This window comes from Camelus dromedarius, chromosome 11 (genome assembly GCF_036321535.1).
Source record: "Camelus dromedarius isolate mCamDro1 chromosome 11, mCamDro1.pat, whole genome shotgun sequence".
NCBI classification, from domain to species: domain Eukaryota; kingdom Metazoa; phylum Chordata; class Mammalia; order Artiodactyla; family Camelidae; genus Camelus; species Camelus dromedarius.
In genome coordinates this window covers 25,959,339-25,979,125 of record NC_087446.1, presented here as the reverse complement: position 1 = coordinate 25,979,125, position 19,787 = coordinate 25,959,339, and the positions used below count along the sequence as shown (strand labels likewise).

General features: G+C 34.2%; 1 long non-coding RNA gene across 1 annotated transcript in view; it reads right to left on the bottom strand.

The window, feature by feature from the left end:
- The window catches only part of LOC116156446 (uncharacterized), a 159,745-nt gene that overhangs the window by 105,519 nt on the left and 34,439 nt on the right, over positions 1–19,787 (bottom strand). The window contains exons 2-3 of the long non-coding RNA XR_004140259.2: positions 9,510–9,589; positions 8,377–8,472 (exon numbers count right to left, since the gene is read on the bottom strand). This is a non-coding gene — a long non-coding RNA (uncharacterized LOC116156446). The remainder of the gene's footprint in view (positions 1–8,376; positions 8,473–9,509; positions 9,590–19,787) is intronic.

Genomic DNA, 19,787 nt, shown 5'->3' with positions numbered 1-19,787 from the left:
AAAAGAACATGTTCTAGTTGCTGGGATAAAAACATATGTATATTCAGATATCCTGATGTTGTATCATGTTTTTTCAATGACTCTAGAAAAACCTCTTTTTGTCTTCTATGCCTTTTAAAAATCTTTTTACACATACAAGCAAACTCATAATTTTCTTCCTGAGAAAAAGAATGAGATAAGGATAGAGGGAAGAAAAGCACAAAGAAAGAAGAGGAGGAGAAGAAAACTGATGTTTATTGAGTGTCTTTTATGTAATAAGTACTGCATTTGAAATGAAGCATTTGAGCAGCAATGATTATATAAAAATCAAATATATGTAACATCAAGGATATTAGTTTGTATCTGCTCTTAGGAGTTAAAAAAAGACAGAAATGGCTCAAAACCCTTAAAACAAGCAAACTCTTCTAGTTCTAAATATTTAAAGAAATATTTTTACCCTTATTCCCAAGGGTCTGTTATTTTTAACTTTCCCATACTAGCAGTCTTTAAAAAAAGATTTCTCTTTATTGGTATTAAACACTTCTGAAAGAAATGTTAAAACTATTGCCCATGAGGTAGTTAAGCAGAAAGGAGAAAATCTCATTCATCTTAAACCACAGAATAAACTTTTCAGCTCACATCTGCCTACTTCTATCACCAAAAACTCAAGACAAAAACCTCATGGTTTTTATTTCAGCAGGATATTTTTCTCAAGAAAAATTTTAGAATCCCTTGGCTGGACTTTTTGTCCAAGACTGGATGTCCATGAGAATTAATTCCTAATGGCCTAAGATTTCCATCACGTGCAATAAATCAGCTCACCTTTTATGCATTTAGGATTGCACTAATTATGTACTACACATGTGAGAGTTGAAAATAGGGACTCTCATCTGGTATTCAATTCTCTTAATACAGAGTTCATATAAACTGATGAAGTAGAAATCTAAAACATTTACTGTACAATTGGAAGCCCTTTTTTCTAGCAAAAGGCACTGATCCATAGGAGAAAACAAAATACTAATTTAAAAATTGCTGAGAAAGCAATTTCAATGGCTTTTAGAAAAAATACAAGAATATATCATTATATTACTGGATTTTTTCTTTCTTAAAGCAATCCTCAATAATAGTGAAACCAAATAATACATAAGAAGCAAATAATGAATAAGGAACAACACAGCAAACACCAGTTTCAGTATAATGCTGACTGAAGAGAGAAAAAAAGAGAAAACAGAAAAAAAAACTCAACAAATTCCTATGTATCTGAGCTCCAGTTCCCACCTACTCTCCATACTATTAGGCAAAATTGTCACCCACCTAAGCACAAAGTTCATAAAAGGGTAGCCTAACCCTCTATTGAGGGTAATATTCTATTCACACTTTCATTTCCAAGAGTCATCTCTCAGAAACCTTATTCTGGTAACCTGCTACACTTGACACAGCATAAAATCAACGCTCAAGTTCTACCTACATCCATTATTAAAGAAAAAGCAATTAGCAATTTACTGAAAATAAGTAATTGGGAAGAGAGCATTGTAGTACTGGTAGCTCTGTGAATAAGGGCATGACACCATAAGAGTGCAAAAATATACTTCAGTGAAATTAAATACAGAGGTAGTTTTGCTGGGTGAGGACAAAGAACCAAATACTTGTTGAGTAGATGAAGAAGAGAATGTGAGTATCTTACCTTGAGCACAATTATGGGTATATAGTAGGCAGACTGATAGTTTTCTTTCCAAATCTATTCTCTCCTCTTTCATTGGCAGATGACCAGCCAGCTAGCTAGGCTGAATTTCTCAGCTCCCCATGCACCTAGGTGTGGCCACATAACTAAGTTCTCACTAATGGAATGTAGGTGGATGTAATGTGTGCAATATTGGCATCACTTTATTAGAAGGAAACTGCTAGTCTGGATTTACTAATTTTGTCCTCACACATTTCTAGTGGTCTCAAATGTGAACATGGTGCCAAGTCACCCTTTGACCATGCAGTTGAGGACATGCCTTAGAGGATGAGAGTTAAGAAGATGAAAGAAAACTCGGTGCTCGAGCAATTTTGTAAAAAAAAAGTAGCTGCCCTACCTACCTGTGCCTGTTGGATTATTACAAGAGAGAAATAATCTCTTTCATTAAGCCACTGAACTTTGGGGTATCTTTGTTACAGCATCTTAGCTTTTACTCTGACTTTAAAGGCAATTGGAATCTACCAAGAACTTAAGCAAAGTAAAGAACATGATCACATATGTTTTAGAAGAGTAATTTGAGTAACCACAGGGAGGGTGACTTAGAGGGCATAAAGCCTAAAACTAGGGAACCACTTAGGAAAACCACACCTGATGATTACATCTCCTAAATATTTCAGAACCTGTAAATTCTGTTGCTACTTCCACTATGCAACTTCCTCATCATCAATTACCTGGAAGATCTCAATCACCTTCTGATTCTTTTCTTTGTATTCTTGTCCCCCTTAGATCTGTCTTTAACACAGCTGCAGATTTTTATCTAAAATACAATATGATCATCTTTTTCTGATTAAAATTCCTAGTTCCTACAGTTTAATCACCTATAAAAGTGGTTTTCAAATGTTTTTTTGTTTATTTACCTCCTTGAAGAATTTTGAAGAGCTTTGTAAACCTTATTAATTTAAAAGCTTACCTCTAAAAATTTTTTATCGTTTGAACGGTTGCAAGGATATAATTTCCAAAATATTGCAAATACTGATGCTAATTAAAACTGACATCACTCATTTAAAAATATCAATAGAATCTAAACAGCATAGTGATTTTAAACCAAGATTCATCTATGAAAAATTCATAAACAAACCTTTATTTGAGTAAGAAATTTTACATAATTGTTTTTGCTCTTTAAACTCTTCTATTTGATTTCTGCATGAGATTTTAGCCTTATAAAAATATATTTTTATCTCAAGAGCTTTTTGATTATCTCAAGGTTCTCCTCTGCAACAAAAAAATTATATGAGTTGATGTTTTTTATTCCCGTGATCAAAAGGCCTATGTGTTAAAATTTCTTCAGGATTTAGTTACCGTAAACAGTTAGTCAAAGATAAATTTTTCTAATTTTAAAACATACAGTAAACGTTAACGAATGTATTTATGAGATAGATAAAGTTGCTTTTTATCAATTATATGCTTGATGGTAATATTCAACTTATTGTTAGTATTAGATACAACTCAAATCTAGTTATATTTTTCATTTTTATTGATACACACCCTGAGAAACATTGCTCACAAGAATAAATAAGAATGGAAGAAATCTTGAAGTAATTTCACTCGATTATTTGAAATACTTCCAAATAACATGCAAAAATCACATGCCAATATATTATCAAAAATAAAAAGTAACATTTGACAATTCACTTATTTCTTTATTAATTTCATTGAAAGACAAAAATTTAAACCATTTGACATTCAACAGGATTTTTTTAATCCAGTTATTAAAATTACTCTATTTCTTGGTTTTGGGAAAGTCTACCAAAAAGACTTTACAAAACTTTTCAAATAACTATTAATTACCCATCATGCTTTCACTAAAAGGCAACTTGCTTAACTTAGTATACACAGAAACAGTAGTATATATCTAAGTATTACTAATATAAATATATATTTGCCAAAACTACATGATTTAATCACAATTTTAAGTTTGATTTTTGTCAAAACATTGTAACTATAGATCTAGCTTACTGAAAATGATTACCATATAAATAAATTGGTAAAACCAATTCTAATGGTCAAGGTACTCAACCAATTCAGACGTACTTTTTCCAGAAAATATCTCACTTCATTTTCTAATACAGTGAGTGATTTAATATGACTCTTACAACCCTACCTACTCATTCTACTATCTATATAATTTTGTTTCCATATTGACCGATTATTCTCCTCATTATGGGCCATAATTTCCTCTTTCTCTGCAGGTCTTAATTTCCTATAGGATTCAAGACATTGTGAATATTATGTTATTTTGTTCTGGCAATTGCTTTGTTTTTGTTTTTGTTTTGTTCTGGGACACAATAAAGTTACTTTGAAATATCTGATCCTTTTAGCACATGCTTTTAAGCTTTGTTAGGTATTTCCAAACAGTCTGTAGTCAAAGGCTGATTTGGCCTCACTACTGAGGCAATACTTTTCTGAAGACTCTATTCAACACCCTGTGTGTTAGGAGGCTCTGTATTGGTGCCCCCTACTTGCCCTATGGCCTGGAAATTCAATCCAATAACATGTGGTAATTCCATGGCTCTGTTTCCTCTTCTTAAGGAATCACTGTCCTGAACTGTCTGTTGTCCAATGTATGAAAACCACTGTTACATATATTTTGTCTTTTTTCTAGTTTAAGGAGGGAGGGTGTCTTCTTCCTGTTACCCTATTATGATCAAACATGGAAGTCTCACTTTCCCATACATGAATATTTCTTAATTCAGGAAATTCCAACATAAACCAAAACACTCTGCTCCTAACTTCATATACCCTCCTAGCAAAAATGTATATAAGACAGAAAAGACATAAGACATCACCATGGGTTAGTATTATTAGCATTACAAAGCTTTATGCTTTTATGCTTTTCAGTACTTCAAATTTTCTTCTTTTTGGCATCCTGAAGATTTTATTTTTGGTGAGGATGCACTACGTAAATATTTTGGAGGATTTTGGTTCATTCAGGGCCCAGTCAAGAGAAAGAAACCACTCAGTAATTTGAGCACGTATGATATGAGAAAAAAAGATTAACTGCTTTCAGATAATTAGCTATTAAAAAGAAATGAAAGAGAATGTTAAAGAATACCGTAGGACTCAGGGAGAGTCCTGAAAGAAGGAATTAAACTTAAAAAGGCGCTCCTTTCTCAAAGCTGGAATTCAGACCTCTTGGGAGAAGGTGCGGTTGCAGCCTACTAGATGGTGGTGAAGTTAATTAGCAGGGTTACCGTGAGTCAGAGTTGGTCCAAGGCTGTCAGACAGCAAAATATTAGCTAAGGCTGGCACACCTGAAGGTGAGCACCACTGTGTGTCCTGCAGGCTGCTGACTGCCACACACTGCAGGAGTCAGCTGAGAGTGCGTGGATGTGAGTCCAGAGGAGAAGCCCCTTCCTCCTTGAGTTTTACTCCATGCCCCTCTACTGGCAAAGAAGAAAACGCTTATAAGATTGAGTTCCAGGATCACAAGCAGAGTATTAAAGGTTGAATTTGGAATTAAGAAGCAATAATCTGGCAACTGATCCATGACTTCCCCTCCCTTCCTCCTTCTCTCCCTCTCTCTCTTTCCCAATGGGATAAGTGTGAGTATGAAAGGAGGTAGGAAAAAGAGCCAACATGAATGGTTTGACTACAGATCCTTCTCAGGCTGATCAATTTTAGTAAATATGAAAATTGAAGGTAAAATTAATTTAAAACAAAATGTGTCTGGGTACTTCCACAGAAAGTGTTTGTGCATCTTCAGGATAAAATTCCTCTATGATTTACCTAATGTCTATCTCTCCACATTCATTTTCCCCTGCTGCAGCAATATCAAACATCTTTCAGTCTTTTTGCATAAATTCTGTTTTTTCTCATCACTGAACCTTTAATTATAGTGCTTTTTATGCATAGGATTCCCTTTCTACTCCATATCAATTCAAGTGTTAACTTTAACTAGAACACTCTTCCCTGGCTTAGTTAATTGGGGTGAATTAAATGTTCCTCCTCTGTGCTCCCATAATATTATCTATCTCTATCAGCACTTCTCAATTTGTCATTTTTACTACATTATTTTACTGTTAATTACATGGGCTGTGATTATTAATCTGTTTATGTCTATATCTAACAAAAATATGGTTTTATCTCATAAGTAAATAAATGAATAAATGAGACAACTATAGTTGTCCAGGAAAGATTTTACAGGACCTTGAATAAGAGCACTATAAAAGAGCTGTATCCAGAGACATAAAATACATATTCAACAAGATTTGGTGATAAATTAGATAGGGAGGTATGAAAGAGAAGGAATGCAGAAATGCTTACATGCTTTCTAATGTTTTAGTTTAGGTAAATAGATAGGGAAAATATTGTTAGAGCTAGCAAATCCAAGAGAAAGGGCAGACCTGGACCTGGAGAAGAGCAAAGTACATTGGCTATATATTGCTGGGTTAAAAAAAAAAAGTCAAACAAACAAACAAACTATTCCCTTAAAATAACAGTGGCAAACTTTAAAGAACCAGAAAGTAAGTATTTTGACTCTGGGTCATACAGTCTATGTCACAACTATTCAACTCTGCTATTGTAGCACAAAAACAACAAAGGAAAATAAAACAAGCAGTGGGCTGGATTTAGCCACAGGCTGGCTGTACTCTGCTATGTAGCTGTAGTCATTCTATCAGCTCAGCTGGGGTGGACAGTACAAAATGGTTTCACTCACATGACTGAAGTTGATTCTGCCTTCCCTTTTCAGCACCTTATATTCCCCCACATGTCTTTGCATTTACTAAAAGGCTAGACCATTTTTGTTTTTGTTTTTAACAAAATAATGTTCCAAGAGAGTGAAAATGTTAATTGTTGTGCCCCTTAAGGCCCAGTGTCACAGCTGCACAACATAATTTCCACATTTTATTGGTTAACACAAATCTCAAGGTCAGCACAGATTCAAGGGATAGGGAAATAGAGGAAATATCATGGCCATTATTTTCAATCTACCACAGGGAGGCACAAGAATTTGGAGTTTAGGAAGCATTTGAAATAAAAAATATATTTTGTAGTTATCAGTATATATATTATAACTGAAACTATGAGAATAAACGAAATTTCTTGAGAGAACTAAATACACATATACTCATACATATCTTTATTACCATAGATTACCATATTTATTTATTGTATATGTTATTCATATATTTATTATCACATATTTCATAATGAATGAACCACTCGTTAAATATCAGCATGGATAGATTATGAAAACATAATATTGAGTGAAAAAAGAAAGTTTCAAAATTTTGCACAAACATGAGAGCATTTATATAAATTTATGATACATTAAATCTATATATTGCTTTTGGGTGATTAATAATAATGACGACTAACACATACTGATGTTATATGCCAGATCCTCTTATAAGCATATTGTATATACTAACTATACATTAATTACAAGAAAATTTTGAGGCTGGCACACTAGTAAAATAATTCTTTTTAATATATATAATGAACTTGATCTAAAGACAGGTCAAGCTACTTGCCCTAGGCCACATAGTTAAGTGGCAAAGCTAGGATTCACCCAGTTTGAAAGATGAAATGGACATAGGTCAACTTCTGGATATTGACGTCTTAAGGTAAGGCACACTGGAAAGAGAGAACTAGCCCAAAATATAGGGAATTGTAATTTTATTAAAATATAGCCTAGCTTTTCCAATGAAAAGGCCCCCAAATCAAAATTACCCCTTAAATTACCAGTCTACTTAGCAGTGGTGAATACCCCTACTATCCCGAATGTGATTTTAAAATACACTTCTCATGAAAATCAACAGGGCTTAGCAAAATGGGTGATTCCCAGTCTAAGTTTGTGTCAGGAAAAGCACAAGATGAACTTATAATAACTTGATGTATCAAATAGCAAAGACATCATCAAAGTCTATTAAATCATGTAAAAAAAAAAAACCCAAACCCTCCTGGCCAAAGATGGAAAAAAAATTAAACTTCAATGAGAATAACAACTCCAATAGATTGAATCATACTAAATGCACTTCATCTTTGAGTTCGTAATGACAGTTAAAACCTATTGTGCATCAAGGCAGAGTGCTTAAGAACCAGCTCATTTTCTTGAAAACTGGTAAATAAAGGGAAACAAGCCTTGGCTTCCCTACATCAACCACATCTTGTGGTAACCAAACAGCAGATGAGGGGCGGTTTCTTTAAGGGGAGAAGTTAATCAAATAACAAATACAAAAGGCAATAGATTATCATTATCTTGCAACCCCAAGTGAATTAATGAATTCATGCAATTATCAATGACTGCTAACATCACAAAAAGAGATAGCCAGATACCGCATACACCCTTAGATACGTACCATCTGTAAGTAATCTTGCCAAAAATTTTAAATGGAATTAGATCAAGCCTCTACCTCCAATTACCAATTTGCAAAGTATACAGAAAGATGTTGAATGATAAGGACAGACCCAGCAAAATGTAACAACAAAATTCAGACAGATAACAAGACACTCTACAACAGACTGGCTGAGAAAAAAGAGATTTCTAGTCTGGTTTCCAGTCTGCCATGCAAGAGGCTAGAACTCACCACGCCTTCCTAACAAATAAAAAGGCTGAACAAATGGAAAAAATCAACAACTCTTCATGGCATGGTTAAGAGAAGTGAGGTCACAGTGTAGAGACCAATAGATGAATATAGAAAATCACAGCTTACCAGAGCAAACACCCAGGAGCACAAGCCTCTGAAGGAACCAGGCAGGGAAGTCAGAACTGCAACTGATGAGGGGCTGGAGGCTCAGCACTGACACCTCTGAGAGAGAACAGGAGGGGAAGCCAGTCACGAGAGGAGCCCCATACCTTTGTGAATTTTACCTCGAAGAGTTCAACCAGATTCTCACAGTGAATTTCAGAGAAAAATCACCTTGTGCTTCTGGCAGAGGGAAGGGAAAAGGAACCATTTTGAAATACGTCACAGCATGGTGTTCTTAACAAGGTCTGCCCACAGGAGCAACTATTTAACTGCAGCCTAAACTGCTGGGGTTTTATCAGAGCCTAACTGACCTGAGGGGGAGGAAATTTGCAACTCCAGCTGCCTCTAGCCATCCTATCCCACTTAAGTGGAAAGAATTGGAAAATGAGAAGCAGGTGTGTGGTTCACAGCCCAGGGGTACCAGCTCATTTAAAGACTGAGACCTACTCTTATGACCATAGAATTCCTCCCCTCTCCTCACACCTCACCGCCACGTTACCAAAAGCCTATTTAGAGTGGTTCTCTTACCCAGCTGATCATTTCTAAAACATCATGAAAAAAATTACACAACATACTAAAAGGCAAAAACATACTTTGAAGAGACAGAGCAAGCATCAGAATAAGACTCGGGGGGAAACTCAGTGGTAGAGTGTGTGCTTAGCATGCATGAGGTCCCGGGTTCAAACCCCAGTACCTCCATTAAAAATAAATAAACCTGATTACCTCCCTCTCTAAAAAAATTTTTTTTTAATTAAAAAAAGAAAATCAAACTCAGATATAGTTTTAGTTAACAATATTGTACTGCATTTTTAAAAGTCGATAAAAGAATACATCCTAAATATTTCCACCATCACCAGTAACAAAAAAATGGTAATTATTTGAAATGATAGGTGTGTTAACTTATCATGGTAATCATTTCATAATGGATATACATTAAACTTACACAATATTATATATCAAATATATCTCCATAAAGCTGCCAAGGATTCTAAGGATAATGTAGACAGCAATAACATAAGCAGAGAGATGGAAATTTTAAGAAAAAACCAAAAAGAAATGCTAGAGATCAAAAACACTGTAACAGAAATAAGGAATACCTTTGATGGGCTCATTAGTAGACTAGACACAGCTGAGGAAAGAGTCTGCATTTGAGAACATCTCAATAAAAATCTTCAAACTGAAAAGCAAAGAGAAAAAAGATTAAAAAACGGAATAGGATATCCAAAAACTATGGGACAATTACAAAAGGTGTAACATATATGTAATGGGAATTCCAAAAGGAGAACAAAGAGAGAAATAAACAAATGAAATATTGGAAAGAATAATGTGCTAGTCTCTCTGTATTTTTCCTCCCCCTGAAAATTTCCCCAAATTGTCAAATACTGAAACACTGATCCAGCATGGTCAGAGAATACCAAGCCATACAAATAACCAACCACCCCCAACCAAAAGAACCAAACCAAACCAAAATCCTAACTAGGCAAATCACTTTCAAACTATAGAAAATCAAAGATAAAGAAAACTCCTAAAAGAACCAGAGGAAAAACATCTTACTATAGAGGAAAAAAGATACGAATTACATCTGACTTCTCAGAGATCATCTGAGCAACAAGAGAGTAGAGTGAAATATTTAAAGTTTTGTGAGAAAAAAAAAAAAACAACAACCAAGAATTCTGTACTATGTGAAATTATTCTTCAAAAGGAAAAGAGAAATAAAACTTTCTGAGACAAACAAAAATTGAGGGAATTTGTTGTCAGAGATCTACATTGCAAGAAATGTTAAAAGAAATTATTTAGACTGATGAAAAATGCTGTAGGACAGAAACTTGTATCTACATGAAGAAAGTTAAGAGTCAGAGAAGAAATAAGTGAAGGTAAAATAAAAACTTCTGGTTTTCTTATTTTCAGTTTCATCTAATAGATAATGGTTTGTTCAAAATAATACTAGCAACAATTCAACTATGTATGTACATAGATAGTTCTATATATATGTGCACATATATACATGAAATGAATGACAGCAATAATACAAGGGATGGGAGGAGTTAAAATGATCTGGTGTACTCACACCATCTGTGAGCATATCAGTTATACATCTTTTTTTTTGTTTTTACTTTTTTTAGTGATTGCCCTAGAGTTTGCAATATTCATGATAACTAATCCAAATATATTTTTAAATGACGCTATGCAATCTCACAGGTGATCTAGCAATCACGCTTCTTGGTATTTGCCCAAAGGATTGAAAAATTACGTCCATACAAAAACCTGTGCACGAATGTTTACAGCAGCTTTGTTCATAATGGCCAAAACTTGGAAGTAACCACGATGAATAATGGTTGATGAATAAATAAACAGCAGTACATTCAGACAATGGAATATTATTCAGGAAGATCTTTTCTTTTTTGTGCTGGGAAAAGACATGGAGGAACCTTAAATGCATATTAATAAAGTGAAAGAAGCCAGTCTGAAAAGGCCACATGCTGTATGATTCCAACTACGGGACATTCTGGAAAAGAGCACAACTGTGGAGACAGTAAAAAAATTCAGTGATTGTCATGAGTTAGTGGGGAGGAAGGCATGAAGAGGTGGAGCACAGATTTTTAGAGCAGTGAAAATACTCTATATGATATACCATAGTGGTGGATACATATCGTTGTACATTTGTCCAAACCATACAATGTACTTTTAAAAACTTTTAATTGAAGTATAATCGGTTTACAATGTCGTGTTAATTTCTGGTATTCAGTACAGTGACTCACTTATACATATATGTATATATATATTTATGTATATTCCTTTTTAAATTCTTTTTTATTATAGGCTATTACAAGGTATTGAATTAGTTCCCTGTGCTTTACAGTAGGATCTTGTTTATCTATTTTATATATGTAGTTAATATCTGCAAATCCCAAACTCCTGATTTATCCCTCCACACCCCTCTTTCCCCTGGTAACCATAAGTTTGTTTTCTATATCTGAGTCTGTTTCTCAAACCATGGAATGTATAAATCCAACTATAATCTATGAATTGGGTAATTATGATGGGTCAATGTATGTTCATCGATTGTAACAAATGTACTCCTCTTGTGGGGTATGTTGATAATGGGGGTAATGCATGTATGGGGGCAGAGAGTATGTGGGAAATCTCTGTACCTTCTGCTCAACAGTGCTGTGAATATAAAACTTCTGTAAAAAAAAGTACATTTTGAAAATGAAGAGAAATATAAAAGGGAACCTATTGATTAAATATATGGTTGTTCCTTGTATGGATCCTGATTTAAAAAAAAATACATATATACACTTTTTAAAATAATGAGATAACATGGTAAATATGAATTTAAACACTAGGCATTTGATAATTCTGAGGAATTAGGTTTAATTCTTTTTAAGTATGATAATGGAATTATTTTTTAAATAATCTTTTTTAGACATAAATACCAAAATATTCAACAGATAAAAGCATATGGTGTCTGAGACTTGCTCCAAAATTATCAAAGGACTTATGTGGGTGAGACATTAGAATAAATAAAATTGTCCATAAATTCATCCTCACTGATGCTGGGTGATGAGAACATGAACTATATTGTACTAGTCGCTCTACATTTGTATATGATTGAAATTTTCCTCAATAAAAAGTAAAACAATTCAACAGTAGCATACTTATCCCAAAACACATACTCATGCTATGAATTATAATAATAAAATTAACACACTTTACCACCCAATGTAACTTATAATACCAATACTGTTACATTTAGCCAGTGTTCCTCAGTGATCTCTTCCCCATTAGCCTTTATCCTGACTTATTATTCCCTAGTGTTTTCACTATCATCCTCACCATCATCATCATTGTTATTATTTTATTATGTTTCAGAGGTATCTCTAAATATTTGATTTTGCTTGATTTTCAAGCTTTTCAGAAATATTATCATAGTTTAAATAATTTTCTGGGTTTTACTTTTGTCAAAGTTATAATTCTAAAGTTTGTTCACATAGTTCATTTCACTTAGTTCATAAAACTCACCTTCATGGGAACACTTATTACATAACCATAATTAGTAATTCCAGGCCCTAAGAAAACCAAAATGTTATAGAGAACAGAAACCATGACTTTTCACTAGTTGTCTCATTTTCTATAGACAGGCTACTTCGTGGTAGGTATTTGATAAATGCACACTTAATGAATAAGTGTAGAATGAATGAGTAAACATTTGCATGAATAAAATAGCTAGCAAATATGCTTCAACAACAAAAAGAAGTGGAAAAATGGTTCCTTGTAAAAAATATGTATTATTTCTGAATTTTTTAGAGAACAGCTGTGAAAAGGCAAAGGTTAGAGATTCTGGTATTAGATGAAATTGAGGATAGGTCCTTCAATTCTTGGAGTAGAGGCTCCCCATTACCTCATTAAAATACAGATTCACTCAAGGAATAATCTTCTCAATTTTAGGATTTAATTACATAAAATTTAAATTCTGATTTTGGTATTAATGCAAAAAAAAAAAAAAACCCAAAGACACAAAATATCAGTCCAACAAATGAATAACTATTTAGTTAATTGAAAACTGACAGATGCCTAGACTAAAACTGTTGGATACCTTAAAGTCAAACTTGATGCAGGGAAGATAAGTCTTTAAAAAAAAAAGAATATGACTCAAGCTCAAACATTTCTCTTTCTCACTTAGGAAGGATTTTACACTTGGGATAGAAGCCAGTGATTTATTAGGTTAAGTCTTCTCTCAAGAGCACTCTGGTCATTCTCACTAGTCAAACATAACAGTTTCATTGTACAAATCCAAGCATTATACTTTATTTTTATTACTTTTCAGAGACTGTGAGAGTATTGAATTTAGAAAGGAAAGACTAATATCTTCGGTGACATTATTGTTGATCAAAGCACTTCTTTGCAAGGAGCTTGAGTCTTCACCAACAATGACTATTGACTCTTCAGATAAAGCTTCATAAAAAGTTCAGAAGGAAAATGATGAATACAATTTTAATTTAGCAACTGGGACCACTGGCCAGGATTAGTAAGACCTTTAAAGTATCAGTAAAATTTGGTCAACCTGAATATAAAGATAGGCAAAATATTTTCATTCTTCTTTCCAGATAGTCAGTGGAAAGAATTTGTTGTTATTCAGTGGTACCATATAGCTTGGTTCTCCTCTGCTTCTTTTAGAAAGAAAAACTTTCTATTCTCAGTGAATTAGGAAAAAAAAGAGACAATATCACTTAGAGTTTTTATCTCTTTCTTTCAGTTATAAATCTATTTTTCTGTCAGCTGCAATCATGGACATAAAAATGTGCATGAGTCCCAGAAATTATCAGGTGTTGACCCTTTGACAAATTATATATTTTCTGCTTTTCATCATAATTCCCATTTGGTTATCATTTTTCATGGTACTTATGGTCGGAGCATCAAGTCTGCCAAAGTTTGACAAAAACTGTTCCAAGTTAGGCTTTGTTGCTCTGTCCTACCACCCAACATAACAAGAAATACTAAGGACACAGTTAAATGGAGCTAGAATAAGGCTGATTGTCATTGTAATAACCACACTGAAGTATTGTGGTTTAATGCAGAGTTTCTCAACAGGTAAAAATTATACTGATACTGATATTCATATCCCTTGGGGGACTTTGAAGAGCCAAGAACAGAATCTTGGGCCCATCAAACAGCCTCATCAGTGTACTTCAGTATGTCACACTGATAATCACGTTCTCTGTGTGTTATATTGTAAAAATGATTGTAAAGAACTGGTCTAATGTCTTAAAAATTAAGCAAAGGAATTCTTCCTCAATGATTACATTCTCAAATTTTCATATGCCCCCACTAGTATTAATTAAATACAATTATTTGTTTTTGAAATAAGTGTACTGCCAATATATATATACATTCCAAAAAATAGTTTGCAACTCAATAAATACTGATGTTAATATTTAAAAAATCCTTCACATAAGTTCCAGAGAGAGAGATTGTATTTCATTATTCTTACTTACTGTTGTATTATGAATAAAATCTGGATCCACAAAAAGGAATAAAGAGTACTAGAAATAGTAAATACATGGGCAAATATAAAATATTTTTCTTATGTAGATTTCTTTAAAAGATAAAAAACAAGTTTCTGAGCTGAAAAGAATCTACATATGTGTCCAAGGAACTCATCACATTCCAGGAAAAAATATCAATAATAAGAGACAAACATTTAGATATATCCTGGAGTAATTTTTGAGTTGTAATCACAATTAAATATCCTCTTTTTGTGCAGAATACTGCTTCTTTGCTTCCGCAGTAAGTTTTAATCAGGCTAATTTTTTTCTTATCTCCTTGAAACCCTTTTGTAGTCATCTCCCTCTTCACTTGCTTGTGGTACCTTTTAAATGATCGTATTTTCTCCTTATGATTTTCCATTCTTGTTTCTAAGAGTCCAAGACTTTTTTGCATTCTATTGAGAATGTCTACTCATTTTTTTAAGCCTTAGAATGAATTATATCTTATTTTCCAAAATATTCTCTTCACATGAGGTTTGAGTTCCCTCTTTTCCCTTGCTTTGCAGTATTTTTATATTGCTCTCTCTTGCTTCTGTTCCTTTAGCCACCATCAAAAAACCAAAATCTTTTCAAATTTTATATTTGGCAACAGACAAATTGTGCAAATTACCCTTGGTTCAATTCATACATTCTTGGACCTTGGATAATGGTTAAATCTCTCTTTCAAATCTACAACTAGAGAGAAGGTTGCTATAAACAGTTCTGAGGTTAATTCTCAGTTTCTCACAAGGATACGCCTAGTTTGGCTATGTACCACTATGGCTGCTATTTATACTGCAGAAAATTTCCTCTTCTCTTCTTAATGACAAGCTGTACAAATTACTGCAATTCCTAGGACATACTCTTTCTAGGAAGTTCTGATTGCCTCCAATTCTTGGTATTGGTTTATTTGTGGAAACAACTTTTAGTCTCTTAGACAATAATGCTTTGTTACTAGACCTCCATTGTCCAGCTGACTTTCTGGGATTTTCTATCTTTGATTAGATAAACAAAGAATAGAAGTCAAGAGGCAAAAAAAAAAAAAAAAAAAAAAAAAAAAAAAAGAAGGGTAACCACATTATTTCAGTTGTCCCAAAATGGAATAAATGCATGCTAGAAGGAAAGTAACTTAATATTCTTCTTGCTATAATGTCAAGTATCCAATCATTGAAACTACAGTGGGACAGGAGCAAAGTATCATCTCTACAAAATGAAATCTGGATGACCTAATCAGGTGACCTTAAGTAACTTTTTTCCCTAATCGTATCAATTCTCACATACTTAAAAAAGACTTCCTAAAATCTGACATGAGATGGTCTATGGACCTCAGTGTTGTGCTGTTTTTGTAACATTTTCTCTCATTGTCTTCCTAGATATTTTAGTGGGAAGTAAGGGAGAAGGCATTGGGAACTACCAGCCAAATCCTATTTGAATGAAAAGTCCAGATGGGGACATTTTTTGCTTCATTCATTAACTTTTTTATTCTCATTTAAAAATATTAAGAATCAGTTCCATTACTAGTTAGCTAGACATTTATTCAATTTTTCTCTTTGTAAGCATCTTCTGTAACTTTCTGGTTGTGAAGTTCCCAAATTGCTTTGGTATCACTGTTGTGCTACTACCAAAAGTCAAGGAGAAAAATATAGCAGAAGTTTGGCCTCATCTGATGGGCTTACTTATACATAATTTTCCACTTGAATGAAGAATTGTTTATTTTTTCAAAAATTGGAAAATAATGCATTTTGAACACCTACTCTGACCAATACCACATTAAATACCTTGATAAATCTTTTCCTATTTTAACCTTTGAAAAAAGAGGACATCCAACTACCGGTAATAAAGATGAGACAAAATGAGCCTCAGCGAAGTCAAGGGAGCTGTTCAATGCCCTGCAATTTTTAGCCCAGCTCAGATCTATGTGACCAGTGAGTCCCTGGCCTTTCCAGCACACCATGATGAACATTTAACATATGAAAGTAATTAATACATTCACATTTTATGTACTGTCTTTAAGCAAATTCTTAACCAGAAACAAACAATAAATGAATTGTACTGATGACAATATTTTCAGCCTTTTCCTGGAAGACAAAGTTAGGCAAAGCAAATAGTTACAATATTTTTGAAAATCTTTCTAATTTCTCATAATACACCATGAACTGCTTAAAAAATTAAAAGATTTGAATCATCCTTCCTTCCTTGTTATGCAATAATTTACTCTTTGAAAATTTACTTGTTTGGATAGCTGGAATCCATAATTTTGGGAAAACAGAAGCTTCCAGAGAGAAAGACTTTGAAGGCAAATAAGTTTGGAAGCCTACCCCTACCCTATCATCTGGGAATGCTAGGAATCCTACCCCTTTGTTATACAAGGCATAAAATAGTCACCTCCAGCTTCCAGCAGGGTGCTTCACCACTGTGCTCTGCTGACTATAGAGCCTGCTAGGAAGGAAACAGGGTCAGGTGTTCTGGAGAGGAATTGATATGAGTATGTATGTAGTAAGTATGAGGCAAAACATGGATTAAAGCTGTAATCCTAATGGTGGAGAGAAGATAACAGTGAGAAATAGTCTCCAAAGAAACTCAAGCAAATACAGGATATTTATGGACCAGATAGAGAGAACTTAGGGAAGATAAAGTGAGCTGCAGAGCTGAATCGATGGCAGGAATTCTGCTTGAAAATGAGACACATGAGAGCAAGGATGGGGTCCAGCTCTGGGGAAATAAGTACAGGCCAAGTGTAAACGACATAGACTCAAGGCAGCTGGTGAGTCAGAGTCACGTCTGCCCACCACAAGTGCTCAGGGCTGGAAAAGCAAAGGAATCCTGGATAGTGAGATGGCCTGGCACAAGGGAACACCCTTGTGTCACCCCCTGGCGTCCACCATCATCACCATTATACTCACATACACACAAGCAAGTGTATTTGCAGGAGTGCACTTATCTTTTCACAATTTGAAAAGATGGAACAAACAGGACAGGTAGCTTGATGATTTTGCCAATTCAGATCTTGTTCAGGAACTGCTCTATAAGAAAACCAGATTTCTGATAGCAGTTTTCATGCTGACACTCAGAGAATTATAAATCTCTTATTGGATCTTATTTGAGTATTTCTCCCTGAACAACAGCTGAAAGTGAATATTTGCCTCAGAGGTTTAACAGAGATGCAATGGTTTATGAGTGAAAAGTTCAATCCATTTTACAGAATTAGTTTTAGAAGAATTAAGAGAGACATATATACACTGATAGACTATTACATGCAGGGTGACTATACAATTACACATAGAAAATATGTTATTTAATAGACACCTAAAACTCAGGCATAAATACATATCAAACAACTAACAACTCAGAGCTAGAGAATAGTGTGCCTCTGTTGTCAATGACCAACTCCTCCCAAGAATGACTGGTAACACTCTACCCACTCCTTCTCTTTTACTTCTCATGTTAATCACAGAAACAATCCATCCTGGACTGGTCAATTCCTTTTACTAGAAGTGGTATAAAAAAATCACAACTATTTCCATGTATCTAAGTTAAACATAAGTTTCAAATTTTAGGCATAGGGACTGACTTCATCAATGGTGGTTCTCCTGATTTATCTGTGTCTTTATTTCTTTGGTACATCATTGAGCCTTGCAAATACAAGGATTGCACTACACTCTCTTTCTTCTGAGTCACTTTCTGGACAAAATAACTTCTCAATGATTCCCTGGAAGGTTGCTTAAAGACATTTCTGACTATTGGTGGAAAGAGAACATTAAGGACAAGATCATATAGTAAAGATTTTCCTTCCTCCTTAAAACATTCATTCTATGATTACTTAATTTGATTAAAAGTTGAATATATGCTTGATAGTAAAAGTTATCTGAATCAACTTTGGTATGATTTTACTGTTTAATAGTTTCATGCACTCTGAATTCACTGTAGGAATGAGGTGATATGGAAATGTATCAACATTTCCCACAGGAGTTATTTGATAAAAGGTATCAAATTTTTAATTGTACATGCCCTGCCATTTCAACTTCCATGAATCTGTCCTTAGATATATTATGTACAAATCCTTAAAGGTATACGTACAAGTACATTAACTGCAGCACAGCTGGTATATTGAAAGCCATTTAAAAGCCCACAAATAGATATTTAGTATATTAGTTAAGCGTCCTGGCAATGGAATACTATGCAATTTTTAAAAGAATGAGGTAGATTCTGTAAGATTCACTATAAAAAAGATATCTAAAATATATTAAAGAAAGCAATGCATAGATTATTGTGTGTAATACAATTCATTTGTATTTAGACATATGTCCTTGAGGGGAGGGTATAGCTCGAGTGTTAAGAGTGCATGCTTAGCCCTGGGTTTAATCCCCAGGACCTCCCTTAATTAATAAACAAGCAAAGAAACAAACAAAACTAATTACCTCCCCCTGTCAAAAAAGGCCAACAAACAAAAAACATATGTCTTTGAAAATTCTTGTATACACATAAAACATTTCTAGAAGGTTATGAAAGATACAGTTTACAGTGCTTATCTCTGGAGAGTATGACAGGGTAGGAGGAGGGAAGAATGCTGTTCACGTATAAAGTCTGCATTGGTTGACATTGCTAATCATATGTTATTTTTAGAATAGGAAGTTTAGTATCTATTTTCCATCCTATTGACCAAAGAGTTTCACAAAAGTAAGCACTTCTAACACGAGGCCCCTAAAAAGAGAAAAGAGGTCTTTTTAGTGGATATAGGAAGGAAATTTCTTAAGTTTCCTAAGAAGGAAATACCGGCACCAGTTTCCCATGCCACTAGTCTCCCAATTTGATTCCATGCAGGTTCCTCTAAAATTGTAGGCAACTCCAAGAGGATGACTGGTAATTGAAAATAGAGATCATGTAAATGATGCCTTTTGATCTTGACTTACGTTTTAAATTTCCTAAGGCTGTGTTAACAAGTTACGATAAACTGGATGGCTTAAAACAACAGAAAGTTATTCTCTCACTGTTCTGGACATTAGAAGCCCAAAATTAAAGTGCTGGCCTGGCCATGTTCTCTCTGAAGGCTCCAGGGGAGGAGCCTTCCTAACTTCTGATAATTGTGGGCAAACCTTGGTGCTCCTTGGCTTGCAGCTCACTCCAGTCTCTGCCTCAATCTTTACATGGCTTTTTCCCCTGTGTCTGTCACTGTGTCCTTCTTACAATGGTCAGGTAGGATTAGGGCCCACCCTAATCCAGTATGACTTCATCTTAACTTGATTACATCTATAAAACTCTAATGTCCAAATAAATTCACATTCACAGGTACTAGGGGTTAGCGCTTCACCACACACAATCATGGTGGGACATAATTTAACCCTCAACAAT